Here is a 27,681-nt window from a genome sequence, read left to right as displayed (position 1 = left end):
ATTAGACCTCCAGAATGCTTAGCCTCAGTCCGATCATCCTTTCATAGGAAGTCACCATGTCAATGAAAAGAAATACTATGGTTTGGCGGCCTGTTAAAAAGGGCCAGGGATGAGCTCTCAGTGGAACTCCTGCCAACTTACACATTCTAAATCTTCTTATGAAAGGCACGCAGCATCATTTTACAGCTGCATTTAGACAGAACTACAGAACCCAGACCAGGTTGTATTTCATGTCTGCAGTCTGAGCTGAAAATAGAAACAGTCTAGAACGATACATGCTCATAGACCAAGGAATAAGGCATCTGTAGTTTGAAGCTTACTATTATGGACTTATAGGACTATAAATTGTCAATTTTAAAATGCAGCAAGAAAGATAAATAGTAAGTATACATTCCTGGTATTCAGCAACCAACTGTAAATATTAAATATTTAAATTTTGATTGCAGCAGTTGTATTTTAAATACATCCACTTTCAAAAAAAATATTTTTTGTTGGCCAAAGGAGCTGTGTTAAAAATATTGGAAATCCACCAGAATATATCTAAAGATTATTTGCTAGAAGCTTAATCAATTTAGTGAATCCAAGCTCATTACATCCATCTCCATTTCTTACTTTCAACCCAACATTCTCTCCACGCTCCCATTCTTCCCTTCAACAGGTTATGCCACCTTTCTCCTCCCTGGCTTAAGGATTTCATTTCCTTGATTCCAGCTGTAACCCATCACTTTTCTTAGCCTTTCCTATCCGGCCACTTCTCAGGCTCAAATCTCCCTTGAAAAATGTCCGTATTCATCCTCTATGCCCCACACAGCATTCTCTGATGGGCCCATCATGATGCAAGTGAAATGCTCAAAGAATTGCATTAAATATATCCTCAAAATTGAGTCAGTCATCAGAGAGAATGTTGGGAAATGAAAGCGCTAAGGCAAGGGCTAATAGAAACAAAACTTACCAGGAATAGAAGATGAGTCAGTAAGACCACAGACTCAAAGATGATTTGTTAAGGGGGAACATTAAGATGTCTTGCCTTATCTGAATCTGTACAATCTGATTCTTAGCAAAACAACCAATAAGCTAGGGAGTAAACAAGTGACTTGGTATGTCTAGATACCTATGCTTCAGGGGTACCATCAAGGCTGTCTGAGGCAGTTAACATCAGAAAGTTTCAATTGTTCTAACATGTCACTCAGATTGATCAATAGAAATGAGAATGTTGTTTTTAAAAAATAAGGTAGAATACTTGGTATGAACGTTCAGTCCTCAGTTTTCAGTTTTTTAGGTTAGTTCTGCCTCCTCTAGTAATTCTGTTTCCTTTAATAGTTCCTGTTAGTCTTTTGTAGTAGATAATTTAGGAGTTCTTTACCTAGTACTGCCAGGAAGATATAATAATTTTCATAATGTTATTGGAATTTATTGTAAAGTAATTTATTGTAGAGTAATAGTGGGTTCTGTGTCTATAGGTCAGTCTGTGTGTGTGTGTAAGAGAGAGAGGGAGAGAGAGACTTAATTGAATTAAAGGCAACTGGTCTGAAGGCTTTGATGTATTAGAAAATAAGCTAGGTTTGAAAATAGGTAGATATAGGTGTAAAGGGAACATTTGCATTTTTAAATAAAACAGACTAGTTGAATTCAAAGGAGGGGTGAAATGTTTCACCCAGCCAGGAGAAGTTCAGAAACAGTGTGTTTCTTTTTCACAAAGATTACTGGTAAAATTGGTACTATGAGAGATTTTTATTATTAGAAAGGTAAAGTCCAAAGACATAATGAAACAATGGGAATTTGCATTCAAAGGGGAAAATATGGATAAAGGATAGAAGGCTTTTTGCAAGGGAGGCATTCTAAGATCTAGCAACTGTGAAACCTCCAGCATCTAAGCCTCAAGCTACTGTCTATAAAGAGCTATAGTTAAGAAAACTCACTTTGAATTGGATTGTTCAGGGTATCGTGTTTCTTTGCCTGAGTGTTTTAAAATGTGTGTCTTACTGTTGCCATAACGAAAGTGTAACTGGAGGTTTAGATTAATTAGGGGATTTATAAGTTATCATAGTAGTAATTTGTAGACCTATGTATTTATAAACATTTCTTCTATTAATAAACGTTTAATTTAGTTTTGTAAGAAACTTATAAGACTTGGTGGTCTTATTACTACTGAATTTAAGGCATGCATCTCGAAATTTATACAAATTGTAAAACAGTTGTGGCAATTGTTTCAAGTTTCCCTTTGAAATTTGAGCAGCTCAGCATTTCCCATCAGCTGTGCCATAACAAGTACGTGGGAACGGTGCCTGTAAAATTTGAAAGTGCATCTACAAAAGAAAGAAGTTGATGAAGTTAAGATTGTATGGCTTTACTATGCAGGCATTTGTGTGTGTTGTACAAGGAGGTCCAAGTTTCCCTGAGGTCAAGGGAAGTGAGATTTAAGCAAATTCATCCAAATACACCTACCAGCATGAAATATGAACTTACCCAGGGGCAGAGATTCCAGAGTTGCACCAGTACAGATGGAAGTTCATCATTCTGACATTACGGAAGGTTAATACCATCATCCCAGAGGAACGTAAACCAATCAGTTCATCCACATGTCACTAGCTCCTAAGGACAAGGTTGCATAAATTACAAAAATATTGCTAGCTACAAACATTGGGGGGAGTGGGGGGAATTTTAATCCACAAGAACACGTGGGTTTGGTGTGGGTGGCTGGCTAAAATAATCGATTTTAGGATTGCAGCTATAGCACGGTTCCAACACTGAATTTAACACAGGTACAATCGGATGTGTGCAAGGAACCTACTCGTTGCAGTCAAGACCTTAATTAGGGCAGGCAGGTTAGTACTTATTGCACATAATAGCATTATGTTAATTAGGTCTTCCTAAATTGAACTTTAAATTTAACAAGTCCCTTGTTATCAGGCATTCTGTGCCTTACCAGCATCAGCAAGGGAAAAGCCACCCCTCCCCTCTCTCACCTCCACCACCGCTCGATCAAATGACCTCCCTATCCCACCCTCATTCACGTTTGATCTGGGGTCCCATGAAATTCCTGGGCCTCTGCTGGGTACTGTGACACCTGCAGACATCAGTCCTACTCCCACGCCCCCTGATGGGATTGGCTGATTGGCCGACAGCTCTTGGTGGGTGGGACTTCCACCAACAATGATTTCAATCGCAGGGGAGGCCCAATGGTGGCCACTTAAATTTGTTTTTTATTCTTTCATGGGATGGCACTGGCAATGCCAGCATTTCTTGCCCATCCCCAATTGCCCTTGAGCCAAGTAACTTGCAAGGCCATTTCAGGGGACAGTTAAGAGTCAACTACATTGCTGTGGATCAGGAATCACATATAGACCAGACCAGGTAAGGATGGCAGATTTCCTTCCCTAAGGGACATTAGTGAACCGATGGGTTTTTATGACAATCAATGATGGTTTAATGGTCACCATTACTGAAACTAGCTTTCAGTTCCAGTTTGTTTTAAAATTGGATTTAAATTCCACCAGCTGCCATTAGCTGAGCCTCAGGAAGACCAGTCCAGTGACATTACCACTATGCTACCATCTACCCTGCCTAAAGGGCACTTGTTTCAGTCAGGCCTCCCCCACGTAACAGACTGTGGCTCCGCACTGGTTCTCCAACCACTGGGGAGACCCCACCAGTTTCACAAAATCTAATCTGATGTATTCAAGAGGATGTCGGAGGAGGAAGATGATTACTATCCAGGGCAGTGACATTACGCTGTGTTGGGATATTACTTTCCACAAATGGCAGGTGCACAACCAGAGAACAGGCTATGCTAGCTCTGGTAAAAGCAAAATACTACGGATGCTGGAAATCTGAAACAAAAACAGAAAATACTGGAAAAACTCAGCAGGTCTAGCAGCATCTGTGGAGAGAGAAAGAGTTAACGTTCTGAGTCCATATGACCCTTCTTCAGAGCTATGCCAACTCTGGTATGTACAGTGAGACAGGATTAATTAATGACCTCATAGTGAAGGTGCCCCTAGGAAACAGCAATCATAATATGATTGAATTTTACATTCAGTGTGAGGGAGAGAAGAGTGGGTCTAAGACTAGTATTTTAAACTTAAATAAGAGTAATTATGATGGCATGAAAACGGAGCTAGCTAAAGTGAACTGGCAAATTAGCTTAAGGGGCACGTCAATAGAGATGCAATAGCAGACATTTAAGGGGATATTTTAGAATACACAGAATAGATATATTCTAACAAGAAAGGAAAATTCCAAGGGGAGGACCCACCATCCGTGGTGAACTAAAAGAGTTAAAGATAGTAACAGACTTAAAGAAAGCATATCATTGCTCAAAGATGGGTGACAGGTCAGAAGATTAGGCAGAAATTAAAAAATGGCAAAGAATGACTATAAGATTAATAAGGACAAATTAGAGTATGAGAGAAAGATAGCTAGGAATATAAAGAATTTCTATAGATATTTTCTAAAAAGAGATATCTAAATTAAGTTTGGGGAATTAATAGTGGAAAATAAGGAGATGGCAGATAAATTGAACGGGTATTTTGCATTGGTCTTCATTATAGATGAAGTAACATCCCAGAAATAGGTATAAACCAGGAAATGGAAGGAGAGAGGGGAACTCAAGAAAATTACAATCACCAGGGAAGTGGTTCTGAACAAATTGTTGGAACTATGGGCTGACAAGTCCCCAGGTCCTGATGGACTTCATCGTGAAAGTGGCTAGCAAGATAGTTGATGTGCTGGTTTTAATTTTTCAAAATTCCCTAGATTCAGGGAAGGTTCAATTAAATTGGAAAATAGCAAATATAATTCCTTTGTTCAAAAAGGGAGGGAGACAGAAAGCAAGAAACAATAGGCCACTACGATGCTGAAGAACTGCAGGTGAAAATTTGCTGTCTCCTGAGCCAAGCTATTGCAGTGAAGTAATGTTGGAGACATCTATCCAACAATATGGAAGGTATTGTTGTAAAAAGAGACATGCCATCAAAGCTTTTCATCTTGCACTCATCAGGATAGCTTGTAAGAAATTTGATTGGTTGGCAAGTGAACTCTGACTGGTCAATCAAATAGCACTCTCTTCTCGTACAGTATAAATTGTTCCCCAGTTCCTGTTGGTATTTTTTTGTGAGCTATCTTGATGAGTGCAGGACGAAAAGCTTTGATAGCATGTCTCTTTATTCAGCAATACCCAAGTTCTGTACTACTAAACAATCATTAATATAAAAGGTTATCCAGGTATGTACTATCCACAAAAAGCAGGACAACTCTAACCCAATGACCATTCTATTCATTTCTCCTAATCAAATATTGCAAGCAGTCCTCATCAATAACCTAATTGCAAATTGGCAGTTTGAATTCCACCAGAACCACAGCACTGCAGTCCTCATAATAGCCTTCATTCAGACTTGAATACAAGAGCAGAATGCCAGAGATATGATGCCCACAAACTTCAAGGCAGCATACAGCTGAAATGTGGCACCAAGGAGCCCTAGCAAAGCTGAGGCCATTGGTGGTGATGGTTGGGTGGGGGGTTAGAGTAGGATAGTCAAAGGAAAAACTTTCCAGTGGCTGGAATCATATGTGACACTTAAGAAGATAGCTGTGCTTGTTGGAAGTCAATCATTGTCACCTTTTTCTAGAATATAAAAGATACTCAAATATACTTGGCACTATATTTAAGAAAGGTCAAGAAAGAACTACAGGAATACCAGGGAAAGATGTGGCAAAACATTTTTGGAACATAAGAACATAAGAAATACGAACAGGAGTCAGCCATTCAGCCCCTCAAGCCTGCTCCACCATTCAATGAGATCATGGCTGATCTGTTGGTGTTTCAAATACCACATTCCCATCTATACCTGGTAGCCTTTGGTTCCCTTGCCTAACAAGAATCTATGTACCTCTGCCTTAAAAATTTTCAATGACCCTATCTCCACCGCATTCTGAGGCAGAGAGTCCCAAAGTCACAGAACCCTCAGGAGAAAACAAATTCTCATCATCACTGGTGACCCAGTGACTACTAGCTCTGGAATCACCCACAAGAGGAAACATCCTTTCTACGTCCCCCTTGTCAAGACCTTTCAGGGTCTTGTATACTTCAATCAACTCACCCATTGCTCTTCTAAAATCCAGTGGAAACAAGCCCAGTTAGTCCAACCTTTCCACATAAGGCAACCTACTCATTGCAGGCATCAATCTAGTAAACCTCCTCTAAACCGCCTCCAAAGCATTTACATACTTCCTTATATAAGTAGACCAAAACTGCACACTGTATTCGAGATGCGGTCTCACCAATGCCCTGTATAACTGAAGCATAACATCCTTACTTTTATGTTTAATTCCTCTCATAATAAAGATAGCATTCCATTAACCTTCCTAATTACTTGCTGTATCTGCATACTAACTTTATGAGAGTCATGTACTAGAACACATGGATCCCTCTGCATCTCGGAAATATGCAGCCGTTCTCCATTTAAGTGATACTCTGCTTTTTTTTATCCTTCCTGCCAAAGTGAACAACTTCCCATTTTCCCACATTATACTCCATTTGCCAGATCTCTGTCTATTCACTCAACTTATCTATATCCGTCTGCAACCTCCTTATGTCCTCTTCACAACATAATTTCTTACCTATCTTTTATGTCATCTGCAAATTTAGCTACCATGCCTTCACACCCTTCATCAAAGTCATTGATGTAAATTGTAAAAAATTGAGGCCCCTGCGGGGCCCTACTTGTCACATCCTGCTAATCCAAAAGAGACCCATCTATGCATACTCTCTGTTTTCTGCCAGGCAGCTAATCTGCTATCCATGCTAATACCTTTACCCCTGCACCATAAGCTTTTGTTTTCTGTAGTAACCTTTGATGTGGCACCTCATCAAATGCCTTCTGGAAATTCAAGTACAGTATGTCTACAAGCTCCCCTTGATCCTTCAAAAAACTACAATAAACTGATTAAACATGATTTCCCTTTCACAAAATCATGCTGACTCTTCCTGATTACCTTGAGCTTTTCTAAGTGCCCAGCTATAACCTCCTTAATGATCGGTCTAACACATTCCCAAGACAGACGTGAAGCTAACTGGCCTTTTCTGTTTCCCACACTTGTCACCAATGTACTTTCTCAGTGAGATTGCTAACTTAGTATCAAATTAGGGATTGTTTTGAACTATGAGGCAATCTGTATTGTGACCACCCAAAATGTCCCAATTTATTTCCATTGGGCCTTGATACTAACAGATGTGAATCCAGATCTGAAAAATTAAAGTTAAGTAGCTCACTATACCATCTAGTTCCATGATGATAATCTATTGAAGTGATTTAGTCATGAGGAAAATGGGTGATGCAGGGAATGAGAACTTGATCATTTAATTTCTGAGTTACTCCAGATTGGTGGAAGCCTTTTCTATATGCTGCAATTGTGTTCTATGGTAAATAAATTTGACATTCTCAAATATAGCTACTAAAGAGCATGAGCCAACAACTAAACCTACTGCTCCCAGCTAAACCTGTCCAAAAACTGCCTGAGGTGATACTGTGTTGATGAATTTCAGTTCAATGACAGTTGTTTAATGATACAGAATCTAACATAATGGTTCTATAACACCTCATCTATAACGTTATACTGCAAAGGTCAGTATCAAGTAATAGGTTCTTTGAATCTGCAATGGACATTCGCACCAATAAAAGAAAACTGCACTAGCTGGCTCCAATGCCAGAATGCAAATGTGGTCAAAGTGTTTTTGAGACAACCATACTTTGCTTTTTGATGAGTAACAATAAATATAGGCTTGAAGATTTCAAGTAATAACGAGAGGTGTAGAGAACTCAATACCATCCTCTCAAGGGCAATGAGGGATAGGCAATAAATCCTGGCATTGCCAGTAATGCCCAAATCTCATGAATGAATAAGAAAAGAAGCACAGATTATCTTTGCTGGAGAAAAGATTGAGGGTTAATATGATCCAAATCCTAAAAGTATTGATGATGAAGAGCTAAGTAAGACATATAACTGTAACTATAAACAGACATGAATGACAAAAGATTAAAAATTAACAAACCTTGTGAGAATGAAAATAAAAATTATGTTTTGCTTCCTTTAGGCAAGGAAATCTGCCGTCCTTATCCAGTCTGGACTCCATGTGATGCCAGACCCACAGCGATGTGGTTGACTCTTAAATGCCCCCTGAACAAGGGAAATTAGGGATGGGCAATAAATGCTGGTCTAGCCAGCGACCCCCACATCACATGAATGAATAAAAAAAAAGAGGAACCATAGATCATATCCCAGCAAAAGCATAAAAAGACAGCATTGACTAACTCTTTAACAATTATCCCTTTAACTCTTAGTATGAAATAGCAAAAATATTGGAAGGTTTATTTTGGCAGCAACAATTTGTAGCAGAGGAATGATCAGAAGAAAATGTACTAGATGCTAACAACCATTTTGCCTTGAAAGAATAATGCTAGTAGCAGAAACCTATGCCTCAGCAGAGGAGTGCTTAATGACTTTTACTATTAGCTGTGTACAAAACTGGGATTACCCTTGTGACTATGAAGGCCACCACACACAAATTTCTGTAGCACAGGCCTCTTCAAGACTCCTAAAGGAATTATAAAATGCAAACATCTTGTCCAACTATATCCAGCTTAGTACAAATAAAGACTTCCACTTTCTAAGAATAAGACATACACAGCGGCTTAAGAAGTTCAGTTTCTAGGGTCCCGAGTGTGGTTCTCTATCCATAGGTTGAGATTGTAGATCCAGAATTCAGATGCCTGCACAATGAACTCCCAATGATGAACTTGCAGGTTATGTGCAATGTATACAATGTCATGCTGCTGGTATATGTCAATTATACAAAATCATTGCACACTGTACATTTCAGTTGACCATGTCTACTCCATAAATTGAAAAGTGACAGACTCCATTGTGGATCACTGCAATACTAAATCTATAAAATCAGAAAAACAGTTTTTCTGGGGAGAGTGGGCAGATGGTGGCTTAGTGGTAATGTCACTGAACTGCTAATCCAGAGACCCAGTACGATACTCTGGTGATGTGGTTTCAATTTAAATTCAATTAATAAATCTAGAATTATCAAGCTAGTGTCAGTAATAATGACCATGACAAGTATCACTGATTGCTGTAAAAACCCATCAGATTCACTAATTTATTTTAGGGAATATATCTGCCATTCTTACCTAGGCTGGCCTTCATGTGACTCCAGACCCACAGCAATGTGGTTGACTCATAACTGCCCTCTGAAATGACCTAACAAGCGACTCAGTTCAAAGGCAATTAAGGATGGGCAATAAATGCTGGCCTTACCAGTGACACCCATATCCCATGAAAGAATAGAGAAAAAAATGTTGTTGACACCTTCAAATAATCTACAAAGTCCAACAACGAATTATGAAACTCAAAATTACGCAGTCAATGATCAACAGGGCATTTGATACATTCAAACATCAGTTCAGTTTCCATTATAAGGTGTGATGAGATCTACAAAACTAAGCTCAAAAGATGCATGACACATTCACTACACGCAGCTTCTGCACAAGATGCTATCAATGGCACAGATGATGACAAGGAATCAGTAAGGCTACAAAACCTGCCTGTAGCCAGAGCACTTCAGCAGCAGCTTGATGAAGAGTGCCTAACAATCCCTGTCTCTCTACATTAACAGTTGTGTACAACATCTCTTCCAATCCTTCCACCGTCAAATAAACTGCATCCATTCAGAGACTAACATTGATATTCAGATCACTAGCTGCTTTAGGAATCTCTGCACACAAAGATTTCAAAAGTCTTTACTGGCTCACAGGAACGCATATGCACTGTCACCCTGGAATGAGCCCTAGCACCTGTTGTAAGTACTTTTGATTACTTACTAATACTTCTCCAGTGGCTGCAGCATTAGTTAATGGAAGGCTGCTTTGTCCTAGTCAAGGATCTAAACCTCCCACTGTAACTATCAATTTCTTTCTCACTCAAGTTCTTGTCTAGCTTCCCCTTAAATGCGTCGTGACTATTCACTTCAGCCACTCGCTGTGGTAGCAAGTTCCACATTCTTAGCATTCTTTGGGTGATGAAGTTTCTTCTGAATTCCCTACTGGATTTCTCAGTAACTATCTTATATTGATGGCCTCTAGTTATGCTCCTCCCCACAAAAGGTAGTATTCTCTCTGCATCCACTTTATCAAAAACTTGCTTAATATTTAAGACCTTTATTAGGTCATTCCTCAGCTTTCTTTTTCAAGAGAAAAGAGATCCAGCCTGTCAATCCTTTCCCAATATGTATAGCCACACATTTCTAGTATTAACCTTGTAAATCTTCTCTGCACTCTCACCAGTGTCTCTATATTATTTTTATAATATGGCAACCAGAACTGCACGCAATACTCTTAACTGTTGTCTAACCAAGGTTTGATACAGGTTTAGCATAACTTCCCTACTTTACAATCCTATCCCTCTAGAAATAAAGCATAGCGTCTGGTTTGACTTTTCTTGTTGAAATGAATGGTTTCCTAGTCAAAATGTTACAATGGAACTCAAAACAATAACCTGAAAAGACTCATGTTGCAGGAATAATATTAATGCTCCTACAGAACTTAAAAGTATAATTACACACCTTATAAATTTCACCAGTTGTGCAGCTTTTCATCCTAAAATAGCTTGGAGTAACATGACAACATAATCTAATTTGAGCCCTAAGCAGGATATCGATTAAATAATGCGGGTGGAATGGTATCAACAAAAAAAAAAGTGTTGGTAATAGAGTATTAGCAACAGAGTTAATGGAATCTAAAAGCTGTACTAAATACAGAGCTGGAATTTACTGGAGCAGAGCACCTCAGTGCATCCATTTTCTTGTACACTTCGGCTCAAGTTATTTTTCCTGTAAGTTGTTGAAATGCGAGCTAATAATGGCACAACATGGACAGCAGGACATCTGGGGCCTTATTAAACAACAGAACCAACAGTCTATCTTTTTATCCAATGATATTTCAGAATTGAGAAAGAAACAGAAGTTGGACTGAGGACGGTTAATTAAAGTGGGTGAATTCAATGTCAAATCAGGCTCAGAAAGGGAAATAAAGGAAGAGAACAACAGAAGAGGGAAATAAGGAATGAATTAATAGAGGGAGTAAAAAAAAATACAAAAATTAAAATATGGCATGTCTCCAACAATTCACTACCTGGAGGAATGAGATTACACATTTTTAATTATTCACTTTCTGGGCAAGAGAGATTGATTGGCAGTCATTAACAATCATCACAAAGTTAGAAGGGTATTTATGTTATTATTAGATTTTCTGTAGCAAGTTTAATACTCAACTAATGTACAAAGTGCAGCAGTTTCATAAAATTCATGGGAAAACTAATGGCAGAATTTTCTGTGCCTGCTGGCGTTGGGCATCATGGTGGGCATGAGTGGTTAATATGGCAGGAAGGCCAAAAATTGGTTTCACAACATCATGAAACCACTTTGCAATTGTCCGTGTTGTCCATTAATGGCGGGCCGCATTTCCTACAGCCGCACATTGGGGACTTCATTGTAATATATCTGCATATCATTACAAGCCCTGCTCACCGGAATTATCCGACACTCGATCATCCGGGCATGTTGGCGTGATTGCACGCCAATATGTTTCACAACTGTACATAAGCAACACGCACCTGGTGAGCTGCACTTGGCTCAGAACTTCAAGGTTTGTTTGCCTACCCTGCTTCAGACAGCACTCCCAGTCATCATCAGACTTCGTAGGCAGCACCACATCACTTTTAGGGAGAATCATGGGCAGGTCTCTACCTACAGACCAGCCTTAAGGCTTTTCAATGGCTGCAGGGTGAGGGCCTGCTTGGGAAGGGGAGAAATGGCCTCTGGCAAGTGAAAAGGCTGCAGAATGAGGGCTATTCTGGGAAAGGTGGATATCCCAGGGTGTGTGAGGGCACATGTTGTTCTGTGCAAGTGGCCTCAAGATGGTGAGGCCGTCTTCTGAGATGATGAGGTCAGATGAAGTTTATATTAAAAAATAAACCAAGCAAGCACAACTATCTTAACAATATACTTTGCTAAGACTTATAATATATCCTTCTCCTTTTAGGATTCACCAAGTATACCACAGCTCTCCAGGATTCACTTTAGTTTCTCCCCAGTGTTCCAGCTATTCTCTGAGGTTTGAAATTCCATGGGGATCTTTCCACTAGCTTTAGGCTAATCCTCCAATTTTTCTCCAAAACCTCACAACTATGGACTTCTTAGCTCAAGGTTAAGCTTCACTGTATCCTCCAAGCTAACTGCTTGTTTTCACTAAGATTGTTACTGTAGATTTCTTCTACTGGCTCCAAGCTAGGCAAATCTTCCAGCCTCTTTCCCCCACAAACTTGGTCTTCAAACTGAACTCCAGCTCCTACCCACATTCTGCATGGGGAACGCTAGAGTTAGTATTTTTGCTGCTTTAGCTGCAGACCCTCTAACATTTATCTCTTTTTCTCCCTCAACTCAGTGAGTTGAGCTGCAACTGTCTCTGCCTGTTCTTAAACTGAATTGCTGACTGCCTGCTTCTCTAAGTGATCAAGCTTAACATTATCGTTTGCTAAGACTTATATTCACTTCGCCTTTTGGGATTCATCAAGTATACCACAGATCTCCGGGGTTCACTTTAATTTCTCCTCACTGTTCCAGCTAACCATCTAGCATCTTCAAAATCAAGCCTTCTGATTCTGGGATCCACATGAATATTTTAAATCTCTAAAGAAGTCAGGGCAATTCTCCTCCAACTTGGGTCTACCAAGAAACTCCCTTGAATGGTCATCCATTATTTAAGTTTTCTCCCTTCTAATTCTAACATCATTAAATAAACACTCTGAACTGTAATTATGCCAGGCCTGTTGACCAGTTCCACAACCAAGTGGTACCATTTGACATACATTTAACACTTTAATCCTCAACCTATAAGTTATATTCTTAAAACTAAAAGTTGTACCTCTAAAACACATGAATTATGGAATCAAATATTTGCAACATAATATACAAGATGCCATTTGTGAGACCAACAAGTTCTAGAGATTCAAAACAGATGGCGTTCCATTGAATTTGATTGTTGATTTACACATTAATAATGATGTGCATTGTGAACTCACTTATTTTTACAGGAAAATTTGGCCCATCATAGTGACATCATCAGGAAATATTTAAGTTCATCAATCATGGGTGAATCCAGAATACGTAAGAAAGCATGGGGGAAAGGTCATTAGATCTCTCTTTCTCCCACAGATCATGTACCATCACAGAAGCCTAGTAATTTATTGACTCTTCTGTGGAGAATAACTATATACAGGAGAAATTACTGAAAATGTTCTAAAAATAGTCAAAAGACCATTAATCTAAAAAATACAGTGCCATGTGCTCGTGAGCAAAGGAAAAGGAGGATTCATTGATTGAATACATGGCTGGAAAACTGGTGTAGGAGGGAGGGCAGCAGATTTCTGAGGCATTGGGACAAGTTCTGGGTCAGGCAGGATCTGTACAAGATGGGCAGGTTACACGTTAACAGGGCCAAGACTAATATCCTTACATGGAGATTTGCTAGTGCTGTTGGGAAGGGTTTAAACTGGCTTGTCAGGAGGTTGGGAACCCGAGGAGTAGCTCAAATTGGAAAGAAGTAAAGCTGGTAATGGGAAATAGAACAGTAGCAATGAAGTGAAATTAGAAGCCAGGCGAAACAAAAGCGAGCATCAACCAAGTTTAGAATTCAGAATAATGTCAAAAAGACAAGTTAAGGGCACTCTACCTTGAATGCACGCAGCATTCCTAACAAGATTTAAAGGCACAAATAGAGGTAAATGGGTATGATCTAATTGCCATTGTGGAAACATGGCTACAGGGTGACCAAGACTAGGAACTGAATATTCAAGAATACTCAACATTTAGGAAGGAAAGCAAAAAAGGAGGTGGTATTGTGTTGATAATAATGGATGGGATCCGTATATTAGTAAGGGAGGATCTCAGATCAGTAGAACAAAATGTGGAATCTGTTTGGGTGGAGCTAAGAAGCAGCAAGTGGCAGCAAACATTGGTAGGAGTTGTTTATAGGCCACCAAACAGTCGTGGTAGTGTGGGACATGGTATTAATCAGGAGATTAGAGAAGCATGTAGTATGGGTAATACAGTAATCATGGGTGACTTCAATCTGCATATAGGGTGGGTAAAATTAATGAGCACTAATGCTGTGAAGGATGAGTTTTTGGCGTGTGTTAGGGACAGTTTTCTATATCAGTATGTTGAGGGAACCAACTAGAGAACAGGCTATTTTAGATCTAGTATTATGTAACAAAAAAGGGCTAATTAATAATCTTGTTGTAAAAGAACCTCTAGGGATGAGTGACCATAATATGATAGAATCTTACATTATGTTTGAAAGTGAGGTTGTTTAATCTAAAGCCAGAGAGTTAAACTTGAACAGAGAAAACTATGAAGGTTTGAGGGGCAAATTAGCTGAAGTGGATTGAGAAAATACATAGAAAAGTATGACGGTACACAGGCAATGGATGTTCTTTAAAGAAGCATTATATAGTTTACAGCAATTATACATTCGTCAAGGCACAAAAGCCCAAAAAGAAGTCAGTCAGCCATGGATGTTAAGGATTGTATAAGATCTTTTGAAAAAGACCTATAAAGTTGTCAGAAATTGTAGTAAAAACGAAGATTGGGAGCATTTTAGAATACAGCAAAGGAGGACCAAGAAATTGATAAAGGGAAAATAGAATATGAATGTAAACTAGCAAAAAACATAAAAACGGACTGTAAAAGCTTTGATAGGTATGTACAAAAGAAACCTTTGGCTAAGACAAATGTAGGTCCATTACAGACAGAGTCTGGAGAATTTATGATGGGGAATAAAGAAATGGCAGAGAAGCTAAATGATTACTTTGTGGCTGTACTCACTGAGGAAGATACAAAAAACTCCCAGAATTTGAGATCCAAGGGATTAGGGAGAATGAGGAATTGAAGGAAATTAGTATTGGTAAGGAGGTTGTACTAGAGAAATAAATGGGACTGAAAGGTGATAAGTCCCCAGGACCTAATACTCTACATCTCAGAGTTGAAAGAGGTAGCTGTGGAGATAGTAGATGCATTGGTGATCATCTTCCAAAATTCTGTAGATTCTGGAACAGTTTCTGCAGATTAGAAGTTTACAAATGTCACCCCACTATTTAAGAAAGGAGGGTGAGAGAAAACAGGGAACTTAGCCTTACATTGGAAGTAGGGAAAATGCTAGAAGCTATTATAAAGGATGTGATAAATGGACATTTAGATAATAATGATCTGATTGGGCATAGTCAACATGGATTTATGAAGGGAAAACCATGTTTGACAAACCTGTTGGAGTTTTTGAGGGTGTTGCGAACAGAATTGATAAAGGGGAGTAGGTGGATGTGGTATTCTTGGATTTTCAGGAGGCTTTTGATAAAGTCCCCCACAGGAGGTTGGTTAGCAAAATTAAAGCACGTGGGAGGGGAGGTAATATACTGGCATGGATTAAGGATTGGTTAACATGCAGAAAACAGAGAGTAGGAATAAATGTGTCATTCTCGCACTGGCAGGCTGTGACTAATGGGGTACCACAAGGATCAGTTCTTGGGCCCCAACTGTTCACAATATAAATCAATAGTTTGGATGTGGGGACCAAGTGTAATATTTCCAAGTTGGCAGATAGCACAAAGCTAGGTGGGAATGTATGTTGTGAGGGAGATGCAAACCTGTTTCAAGAGGATTTGGATGTAGTGAGTGGGTAAGAACATGGCTGATGGAAAAAAATGTGGAAAAATTAGGTTATTCACTTTGGTAGGAGGAGCAGATGTGCAGAGTATTTCTTAAATGGTAAGAGATTAGAAAGTGTAGGTGTACAAAGGAACCCGGGTGTCCTCGTCAGAGTCACTGAAAATTAACATGCAAGTGCAGCAAGCAATTAGGAAGGCTATTGTATGTTAGCCTTTATTACAAGAGGATTTGAGTACAGGAGTAGCGAAGTCTTGCTTTAATTGTATAGACCCCTTGGCTGACCACACATGGAGTAGTGTGTGCAGTTTTGGTTCCCTTAACCTAGGAAGGCAATTATTGCCATATAGGGAGTGCAACAAAGGTTCACCAGACTTGTTCCTGGGATGGCGGGACTGTCCTATGAAGAGAGATTGGGGAAACTGGACCTGTATTCTCTAGAGTTTTGAAGAATCTATTTGAAACCTACAAAATACATAAAGGGATAGACAGGATAGATGCAGGTAAGATGTTTCCCTTGGTTGGGGAGGCTAGAACCAGGAGACACAATTTCAAAATAAGAGGGAAGCCGCTTAGGACCAAGATGAGGAGAAATGTTTTTACTCAGAGGGTTGTGAATACAAACATATGAAATAGGAGCAGAAGCATGCCATTGGGCCCTGAGCATGCGCCACCATTCAGTAAGATCATGGCTGATCTGTTTGTGTTGAGTTCCACATTCCCATCTACCCCCAATAACCTTTGATTCCCTTGCCTAACATGAATCAATCTACCTCTGCCTTAAAAATATTCAATGACCTCACCTCCACTGCCTTCTGAGGCAGAAGTCCAAAGTTGCACAACTCTCAGAGAAAAAAATCTTCTCATCTCTGTCCTATAAGGGCGACCCTTAATTTTTTAAAAATACTCCCTTGTTCTGGACTCACCTACAAAGGAAACATCTTTTCCACATCCACCTTGTCAAGACCATTCAGGATCTTATAAACTTCAACTCACCCCTCACTCTTCTAAACTCCAGCAGAAACAAGCCCAGTCTGTCCAATCTATCCTTATAACACAACCCACTCATTCCAGGTGTCAATCTAGTAAACATCCTCTGAACCGCCTCCAATGCATTTACATTCTTCCTTAAATAAGGAGACCAAGACTGCACACAGTATTTGAGCTGTGGGTCAATGCCCTCTATAACTGAAGAATGACATCTTTACTTTTATGTTCAATGCCTCTTGTAATAAAGGATAGTATTCCATTAGCCTTCTTCATTACATACTGTACCTGCATGCTAACTCATTGTGACTCAAGCATGAGGACACTGAGATCCCTCTGCACCTCGGAATTTTGCAGTCGTTCTCCATTTAATTAATACTCTGCTTTTTTTTTTCTTCCTTCCAAAGTGAACAACTTCACATTTTCCCACATTATACTCTACCTGCCAGACTTTTGCCCACTCACTCAACTTATCCATATCCGTCTGGAAACTCCTGTCTTCTTCACAACATGCTTTCCTACCTATCTTTGTGTCATCTGCAAATTTAGCTACCATGCCTTCGTTCCCCTCATCTAAGTCATTGATATAAATTGTAAAAAGCTGAGGCCCCAGCACTCAGCCCTGAGGGACTCCACTCGCCACTTCCTACCAGTCAGACAAAGACCCATTTATGCAGATTCTCTTGTTTTCTGCCAGCCAGCCAACCTTCTATCCATGCTAATATGTTACCCCCTACACTATGAGCTTTTATTTTCCACAATAACTTTTGATGTGACACCTTATAAATGCCTTCTGGAAATCCAAGTACAATATGTTTACAGGCTCCCCTCTATCCACTGCACACCTTACTCCTTCAAACAATTCCAATAAATTGGTTAAACATGATTTCCCTTTCATAAAATCATGTGATTCTTCCCAATTATCTTAAGCCTTTCTAAGTGCCCAGCTATAACATCTAATGATCGATTCTAACACCTTCCCCATGACAGATGTCAAGCTAACTGGCCTGTGGTTTCCGGTTTTCTGCCTCCCTCCATTCTTGAATAGAGGGGTTATATTTGCCACTTTCCAGTCTGATGGAACCTTTCCAGAATTTAGCGAATTTTGGAAAATTAACACCAACGCATCTACTACCACATTAGCGACATCTTTTAAGACAGTAGGATGAAGTCCATTTGGTCCTGGAGACTTGTCAGCCCGCAGCTCCATCAATTTGCTCAGTACTGCTTCCCTAGTGATTGTAATTTTAGCAAGTTCCTCTCCCCCTTACACCTCCTGATTTACAGCTATTACTTGAATGTTTTTTGTATCCTCTATAGTGAAGACAGAAGCAAAATATTTTTCATTTCATCCGCCATTTCCTTATCATCTACTATTAACACATCATACCCACTCTCTAGATAACAAACATTCGCTTTACCTACTCTTATCCTGTTTAAATACCTGTAGAAACTCTTGCTATCTGTTTTTACATTTCTAGCTAGGGTCCTCTCATACTCTAATTTCTTTCTCCTGATTAATCTTTAAGTCATTCTCTGCCAGGAATATTTATGTTCTGATCAATCATCAGACCTGTCACTCATTTTTGTGCAGTTATATGCTTTTTCCTTAAGTTTTATGCTTTCCCTAACTTCTTTAGTTAACCACGGATGTTGGCTCATACCTTTAGAATTTTTCTTTATCGTAGGAATATACTTATTCTGAAATATCCCTTAAATGTCTGCCACTGCTTCTCTATTGATCTAACCCCTAGTCTAATATCCCAGTTCACTTCAACTAGCTCAGCTTTCATGCCCACATAGTTGCCCTTATTTAAGTTTAAAATACTAATCTAAGACCCACTCTTCTCCCTTTCAAACTGGGTGTAAAATACAATCATGTTGTGGTAACTGCTACTTAGGGGTGCCTTTACTCTGAGGTCATTAATTAATCCTGTCACATTATAAAATACCAAGTCTAGTATCACTGCTCTCTGGTTAGTTTCAGAACATGCTGCTCTAAGGGATCATCTCAAAAGCATTCTATGAACTCTTCATCCAGGATACTACTGCCAGTCTGATTTTTCCAGTTTAGATTAAGGTCACCCATGACAATTGCCATCCCTTTATCACAAGCATCCAATATTTCTTCTTTTATATTTTGTCCTACATTGTGGTTATTGTTAGGGGGCCTGTAGACCACTCCCACTAGTGACTTCTTTCCCCTACTATTCCTCATCTCCACCCAAACCGATTCTATATCCTGATCTCCTGAACCAGGGTCATAGAGTTTTGAAGCACGAAAAGAGGCCTTGGTCTATCGTGTCCGCACCGGTCATCAAGTCCCTATCAACTCCAATCCCATTTTCCAGCACTTGGCCCGTAGCCTTGTATGCTATGGTGTTTCAAGTGTTCATCTAAATACTTCTTAAAAGTTGTGAGGGTTCCTGCCTCTACCACCCTTTCAGGCAGTGAGTTCCAGATACCTCCCACCCTCTGGGTGAAAAAATGTTTTCTCAAATCCCCTCTAAACCTCCTGCCCCTTACCTTAAATCTATGCCCCCTGGTATTGACCCCTCCACTAAGGGGAAAAACTTTCTCCCATCTACGCCCTTTGTAATTTTGTACACCTCAATCAGGTCTCCCATCAGCCTTCTCTGCTCTAAGGAAAACAACCCCAGCCTATCTAGTCTCTCTCCATAGCTGAAACACTCCAGCCCAGGCAACATCTTGGTGAATCTCCTCTGCACCCTCTCCAGTGCAATCACATCCTTCCTATAGTGTGGCAACCAGAACTGCACACAGTACTCCAGATGTGGCCTAACTTATATCATAACCACCCTGCTCTTGTGTTCAATGCCTCAACTAATAAATGCAAGTATCTCTAACTATTGCACAAATGCCATCTTTGATTAACGGTGCTATGTCTCCACCTTTAGTTAGATTCCTATTCTTCTCGAAGGTTATATACCCCTCAATATTCAGGACCCAACCTGTGTCATCTTGCAGCATGGTCTCCATAATGGCTATCAGATTATATTTATTTACTTCAATGTGCAGTATCAATTTGTTTACTTTGTTATGAATGATACGAGCATTCAGATACAAAACATTTAGTTAGTCTTTTTGTTATCTTTGTGATAATTCTTTAGTCTTAATTCTTTGTGCATTCTTGGGTTTTTTCTCTGTCCCTTCCTGCCATTCTCGAACCCTCATTTCCCATATTACTATTTTCCTCTCTGACCTTGTCTCTGCTCTTTGATATGTCACATCTTTCCACATTGGATCCCTTGCCCCACTATTTAGCTTAAAACCCTCTCTACTTCCCTAGTTGTGCAGTTCAAAAGAACACTGATCCCAGCCTGTTTCAGGTATAGGCCACCTCAATGGTTCAACCCCCACACTCCCCAGTACTGGTGCCAGTGCTCCACAAACCAGAACCCACATCTCCCACACCAGTCTTTGACCCACATATTCATCTTTCTAATTTTATGTACTCTATGCAATTTGCACGCAGCTCAGGTAATAACCCAGAGATTATAACCTTTGAGGTACTGCTTTTCAATTTAGTGCCTATTTCCTCATACTTTCTATGCAGAACCTCTTTCCTAGTTCTACCTATGTAATTGGTATTTACATGGACCACATCTGGATCCTCCCCCTCACACTGCAAGTTCCTCTCCAGCCCTGATATCCCAAACCTTGGCAGGCAACACAGCCATCTGGACTCTCGCTCTTTGCTACAGAGAACAGTGTCACTCCCCGTCATTACACTGTACCCTACTACCACTACGTTCCTTTTTGCTCGCCCCACTTGGATGGCTTCCTGTACCATGGTGTCATGGAGAGTTTGCTCATTCACCCTGCAGCTCTTGCTCTCATCCAAACAAGCTGAGAGAACCTCAAACCTATTGGACAATTGCAGAGGTTGACACTCCTGCACTCCAGCTCCCCTTATCTGCCTCACTCGCAGTCACACCCTCCTGTCCCTGACCACTGCCCAAATCAGGAGACCCTATTCTAAGTGGCGTGACAGCCTCCTGGTATAAAGAATTCAAGTAACTTTCCCCCTCCCTGATATGTCACAGAGTCTGCAGCTCAGCCTCCAGCTCAATGACTCTGAGCTGAAGTTCCTCATTTCGCAAACACTTACTGCAGACGTGTTTGCCCTGCATCACAATGTTATCCTGGAGCTCCCACATGCTGCAGCCTTGACACATCACCTGTCCTGCTATTCTTAATGTGTTTTAAATAATTACTTAATTATATTAATCACTTATTTATATTGCTTTTTGGTATTTTTTATTAACTTTACCACCATTTTGTGTACTATTTTAAACCTTAGGGATAGAACTCACCCACTTACCAGATACTCACCAAACAGCTAGCTCCTTTCCCTGTAGTAGAGTAAGACCAATTCCTACAGGGTGAGAAAGATATATAAAGGAAATAACCACCCCCTTCCCTCCTTTGCTGAGCTCCCCTTCTCACCAAACTCCAAGTCTTCACTCAGTTACCTCAGCTGCCCTCGGTTTGGAAATCTTTCGCATTCTCGGCCCCAGAGAGCTGTGGAAGCTACATTGAGTATGTTTAAAGCAGAGATTGACAGATTTCTAAATACCAATGACAAAAAGGGATATGAGGATAGTGTGGGAAAAGGGCATTGGAGTGGATGATCAGCCATGATTGTATTGAATGGCGGAGCAGGTTCAACAGGCTGAATGGCCTACTCCCAACCCTATGTTCCTATGCTTCTATGAAACTTATAACTTGGTCAATCCTGACCTATTCTGCAAATAACATTTCTATATCTTAAAATAAGTGGAGATGGTGTTATATAGATCAAGATTGTACTTTCCCTTAGAGCAGTCATTTGTTTACAGAATCTGGGGTCAAACTACTGTACCCATTGTACTCTTATGTAATTATTGAATAATAAAGGGTTAAAATGAAGCTTGTGAATCATGAAAAAATACTTTGGATGCATTCAAGACATTGAGCTAACCAAGTTGGGAGTTGCCTAGAATGGTCAATAATCAAACCCAAATCTTTGTCCTTCCTTATTTTGGTTAATTTATATCCATCCACTCTGGCATTTCGTACACTGAAGTACACTAAATTGTATTTGTTCCAACATCAAATGTCATGTGTTATTGCTTAGCCCTTTTAGTTAAAATTTTCAGGTCCTTTTGAATATTTCTTGCAGTGGCCATCTGCCCACGGACCTTGATATCATCAGTAAATTTAATTTCATTAATGCCTTCCTCTATTATTACTATTTAGAGGACCTTGCTGTGCAGAAATTTATGTACAAATTGTTGCCGTGTCTGCCCACAAAATAATGGTAGCTGTACTTCAAAGGTATTTAATTGGCTATGAAGCTCTTTTAAACCTCCAGAAGATGTGAAGGATGTTATACAAATGGAAGTTTTCTCTTTACATCTCCCACAGCATTGCTTATAATTCAAGCTAATGGGAGTCTAGGGCAAGAGCAGGTCAGGAAAGTAGCTACTGTGATCAATATACAAACTGGAGCAAATCTAAATTGCAAAAAGATACTTGTATAATTAACATAGCAGCCATCGACGTTAAAAATAAAACAATAACACCTAATTACAAATCTATAATATACAGCATCTCCAAGATATCTGTACAAAATAATTCATTACTTAATGTAAACCAATTACCCAAAGAAAGTATAACAAGTTAGCCACCTGAAATTAAATGTGAAAAACTGGGGATTTTTGTATCACATTTCTTATGACATTAGATAGATATCACAGAGAGCAAATTTCCTTTCCATTTTCCATAAATTTGCCATGATATTTTTAAACAAGGAAATGAAGGTGGAAGCCATTTGTGCACCTTTAAAATGCTTCCTTTACACTTTTTGAGTCTTCTTGTGATTCACTTGCGGAGTCGCTATTTGTCTCATTTTCTTATGTCAGATGAGAGCCAATGGCATACTAGCTCCAAATTTCCTGGGTTTGCACTGCTAATTCATTCTGGTAACTTAAACTGAGATTTACGAGGGGCAGCAGCTGCCAGGGTCAGCAGCTGCCAGGGTCAGCTGATACTGGTAGAAGAAAGGAGTTAATTATACAAAAAATCTGGAGACTGATTAATGATTTCTGCAGCTGAGAAACACTTTTAAATCTTTTGTTTCTTCACAATTCTACCTAGACACACCAATTGTTTCTTACTGCTTACTAGGAGGCAAGGTCATCAGCAGACTTTCAGACCTGCCATCCTGCACCTACAGTCAGGAGCAGATATGGCATTCCACATGAGCATATTCTTATATCTAGTTATCATGGAGACGGAAGGCACCACAGGCTGAAGCAAAGGGAACACTGACAACATTTAGTGCAAGAGCCATTCCGAAGTCTTCTCTTCCACGGAACAAAGTTTACCTTTGATAATACAGACTTACCACCCTTTCTTCTATCCTATCAAATAAAGGGACATTCCCTCAAACTGCTGCCCTTCCACTTGACAACGCATAAGCCCTCTTTTTCCCTACCTAACCATGCCAATCATCTTCAGCATCACATAAGTGTATCCATTCCTCTTAGAACTCTAACCTCCATCAATGGCAAAACCCCCATGTCAGTGCACATTCTATTTTCTCACGGTGAATGAACACAATCAGTCTACTTTTTCTTGTCATGCTCCCATGGGTACCAGACATGCCTTTTTTAAAAATTTTGTGATTCTGAGAGATCTGAGAGAATGGATCACAAGGTAGTCGGTTGCTCATGCCCTACAGAAAGTGTGTGGGGTGGAGATGGCCCTGTATTATGAAATTTGCTCTTAGCAGGGAAGCACTCTTGGTTTCATCTCTGCAGCTTGGTCTCATCTCTACATTCCATTAGCAAGGTGCTCTGTGGGGGAAGGAAAAGGAATGACATGAACGACTTTCCTGTGAGACAACACTATCAGTCATGTGGAAACCAGTCATTTCCATTTCACTGTGCCCTGGATCTATACGCCCACTAATCAGTGGGATAGTGGGGTCTAATGGCAACTATCTGATCCTGAAAACCTACAGCCATACTGGTTGCCAAAGGCAGAAACCTACAATTGTTGCTTCATTCCAGTTCATCTCCTATTACTTCCAGGCATGCAGTCTATGCTTCCATGCAGTTGAAATCACCGACTGCTCTCCAGCCACCTCTTAGCTAGAGATCTACGTTAGTATTTCTAAGAGAGCTTATTGTTTCTGTAGAAGAGTGATAATACACTTTACTTATTCTCTAATTATCCATTCTGAAAGGACTTCCTTTGATTGATCTTTGCTTGGCTCAAAGTTACTGGATGGCTGGGCAATCTCTTTGAAATGTTAATGTGCGAGAATCAACATAGGAATAGATAAACTTAGAAAATGCCGGAAACATTGAATTATAGTTCTTAATTAGTCAATTTCCTCCACAACTGCTGACTGGTCTGCTGAGTATTTCTAGTATTTTCTGTTTTTGATTGCTAGCATGTGCAATTTATGGGGATACTCTTGGATCCTACTGTCATAAGGGAGGAATACTACAGAATGGAGCAAAAGAAACAGGGCTTTTACAATATTTTAAAAATTTAAATAGACAAAGTTAATCTCTGATGGCTGTACCATTAAGGGATTAAGATTTTGGAGAAAAAAAACTGTCCTGCCATTAACACTCCACATTACAAGATGGGGCTCGTGGTGATTAGGAGCCATTTATCTTCAAAAATTTCAATTCCAACTCGAGATATGGGCCCTGAATTTCCATGCTATCAGTTATGAAAAGGATCAGGAGAACCCCTACAGAATTTTCAGATCATTCACATCATGATGGTCTATGAAAGATTTTGTAAGAAATATATTCCAAAAAGAATATTTTAATCCCTTATAGATTAATCTTACTGGGCCAGAATTTCCATGGGAAATTCTGAATGCTACCATTATTTTGTTGGAATATCAAATGAGCCCCAAGAGAAATGCTACAATTGGATGTTTTTAATTGCCTATGCCCTCTCTCCACACATCTACCCAGGTTACAGTGGAAGCCCAGGAGAATGCACGTGAGGATTCAGTCAATGGTTTCATGTACTGCACATAAATGAATATGCTTGTGTTGAATTTCCACAGGCATTCTATAAGCTCCTTCTGTAACTTTAGTTGCAGCTCAGTGAAAGCACTAAAAAAGTGGCAAAAACAAGTTTTTAATGTTGTTGCTTGGGGTTTCCCAGGGCAGCGGGGTGGGATTATGAGCAGGGATCCTAGCTGATGTTCCTTCTCTCCATCAGGGTCAGTGAGTACGCATAAGGATGTGGTAATGGGGCAGAAAGATCAGGAACTAGCCCCGAAATGTGATACGCCCTACATAACATTTTTTTTGTTTTCTGCTAAAGTCATAGTAGGAAAGCCTCCACAGAAGTTACCCGTGGCTATGATTTATTACTGCTGTCTATTTATTCCATTTAGAAAAAACTATTAATTTCAGCTGAAATGCTTTAATTTGACATTGTGGCATTTTCTGCCTTTTGTGGACAACTCACATGATCTTCAATGGCCGATTTCACAATGAAAGGGTGATTATTAATGCTAGGCACATCATCTCAGACCTGGCGAATTTCAGTTCAGAGGAGACTTGGTCTGCTTTGGAAACCGCCTTTTTGCTATAAACACAAAAGTTTTGAGAGAAAGCAGAAGCTGTAACACGCACTTCATTAGTTATGCATGGTGGAAGGCTTTTAAACATCTACCTCGCAGTATTATTGAAACCTGTTAAGAGGCTAGGTGAAGCATCTTAACTAATAACTAGTTATTTAATGTGGCTAGAAAGAATTGCTTTAATATGCTGAAGACTGGATAGGGCAGCAATATAATTTACATGGCAATATTTTAAGTTCATCAAGCATTCTTTAATTTTTTGCCTGGAATTTCTGCAGGGTCCTCCAGCTGGAAATGGTGGAACTCCTAGAGAAATGGCTAAAGATCAGAAATACCCTACAGAAATATTCCCCCTTTATACCATACAATTTCCAAGCTTAAAAACCTACATTTTTGTAAACCAGTAATTGCAATAGCTGTATCAATTCTCAGAGTACTATATCTGAAAATGTAGAGCCACAATGACACTGTTTACTGTATCTTAAAAGTATTATCAGGGTCTGGTAGAATAGTGGTTATGTGACTGGAAAAGTAACCAAGGGGCCTGGACTAATGATCTGGAGCTATGAGTTCAAATCCTACCATTGCAGCTGTTAAACATGCATTTAGTTAATTAAATAAATCTGGAATAAAAATAAAGCAGTAATAGTGACCATAAAAATACTGGATTGCTTTAAAAACTCATTTGGTTCACTACTATCCTTTAAAGGAAATCTGCTGCCCCTACACAGTCTGGCCTACATGTGACACCAGACCCACATGAACGTGACTGATGCTTAACAGCCCTCTGAAATGTGTTAGCAAGCCACTCAGCTGTATAGGTGTGGGAAGGAAACGCTGACCTTGCTGGTGACACCACATCCCATGAATGAATTTAAAAAACAGAAGCCTGCAATAGCAACCGAGAAGCCTGGAATAATGTTTCACGATACAGGCACAGCATAACACAAGTTGTTGTTGTGAATATATCTGATTATTTAGAATGCATTATGACCCTCATTTTCCACAAACTTTTATTACATAAATATTTTCTAAATGTACATCTTATCCCAATTTTCAATTTCTTACCATTATTTATTTGGCTCACAATTTACTCTAGCAGGCTATTGAACAGTGTCTACCATTAGTGAGACTAGCCTTGCACATTTAGATTTTTAAATTTTTTGCAAGATAGTATTACAGCAAGGGAAACAGGGCATCTAGCAGCTGCGTGCACAGAGTAAGCAACTTTGTAGCTCCATAACAAATCAGATTGAAGGACTGTGAAATAAACAAGGACTGAGAAGGAAATATAAATTAGAGTGAGTGAATTGATAAATCAGGTACAGAAAGAGAACAAAAGATTGGATTGAGAGAAAAAGAGGCAGAAAAGAAATAAAATGTTTAAACTTAAAATTTTGCATTTTAACATTCCAAAAATTTAACACCTGAAGGAATAAGACTCCACAGTTAGAAGTTATTTTTTCACACCAGATAGGCTAATTGGCAGTAATTAACACATATCGCGCCATTAAATGTGTTCTTAGACTTGAGATAACAAGACTTAACTTTCTGTTAAAAACAAAAAAACTGCGGATGCTGGAAATCCAAAACAAAAACAGAATTACCTGGAAAAACTCAGCAGGTCTGGCAGCATCGGCGGAGAAGAAAAGAGTTGACGTTTCGAGTCCTCATGACCCTTCGACAGAACTTGCGTTCGATTCCTTAACTTTCTGTAGTGAGTTTAATTTGTACCTACAATGCCAATACATAACTTCATGCAATTCAATGCATTTCAATGGTGAGACAGTCTGTGAGATGTCACTTCCACCAAGTTAATGGCAGAGCAGTGCAGCCCAAAGAGCAACCTCTGGATTTTCATGTTTAGCTTTGCATCCATCCTTTGTCTGAAGTTGTTGTGCCATTTATGCATACATAACAAGGAATACCATTAGCCTCACTGCTATTTTGATAGAAAAATCTGGCCATCATAATTTCAATTTTGCTTACAATTACACATTCTCCATTATACCATATTATTCTCCAACGTCCTATGAGTAATGCCAGAGGAGATTGGTTAGTATATTAGAATTGCTGAATAGGTTCCCTGTTTAATTGCATTAAAATTGCCTTTCAGAGTATCCCAAAGCACTTAATATCCAATGAAGCATTTTTGAAGCAGACCACAGCATGGTCCAACAAACAGAAACATGTTAATGATAATGATCACAAAATCCTTGCTCCTCCCTATCCCTAGAATCTCCACCAGCACTACACACCCCTCCATGTCAGAACTCAGCATTATTCTGAC

At 39.5% G+C, this 27,681-nt stretch overlaps 1 long non-coding RNA gene across 1 annotated transcript in view; it reads right to left on the bottom strand.

Moving 5' to 3' along the window:
• The window catches only part of LOC121280772, a 70,223-nt gene that overhangs the window by 41,039 nt on the left and 1,503 nt on the right, over positions 1-27,681 (bottom strand). Inside the window, exons 2-3 of the long non-coding RNA XR_005943706.1 lie at positions 25,277-25,396; positions 2,467-2,592 (exon numbers count right to left, since the gene is read on the bottom strand). This is a non-coding gene — a long non-coding RNA (uncharacterized LOC121280772). The remainder of the gene's footprint in view (positions 1-2,466; positions 2,593-25,276; positions 25,397-27,681) is intronic.

The sequence above is a fragment of the Carcharodon carcharias genome, chromosome 8 (genome assembly GCF_017639515.1).
Source record: "Carcharodon carcharias isolate sCarCar2 chromosome 8, sCarCar2.pri, whole genome shotgun sequence".
Taxonomy (NCBI): Eukaryota; Metazoa; Chordata; class Chondrichthyes; order Lamniformes; family Lamnidae; genus Carcharodon; species Carcharodon carcharias.
This window is presented reverse-complemented; position numbering and strand designations above follow the sequence as displayed.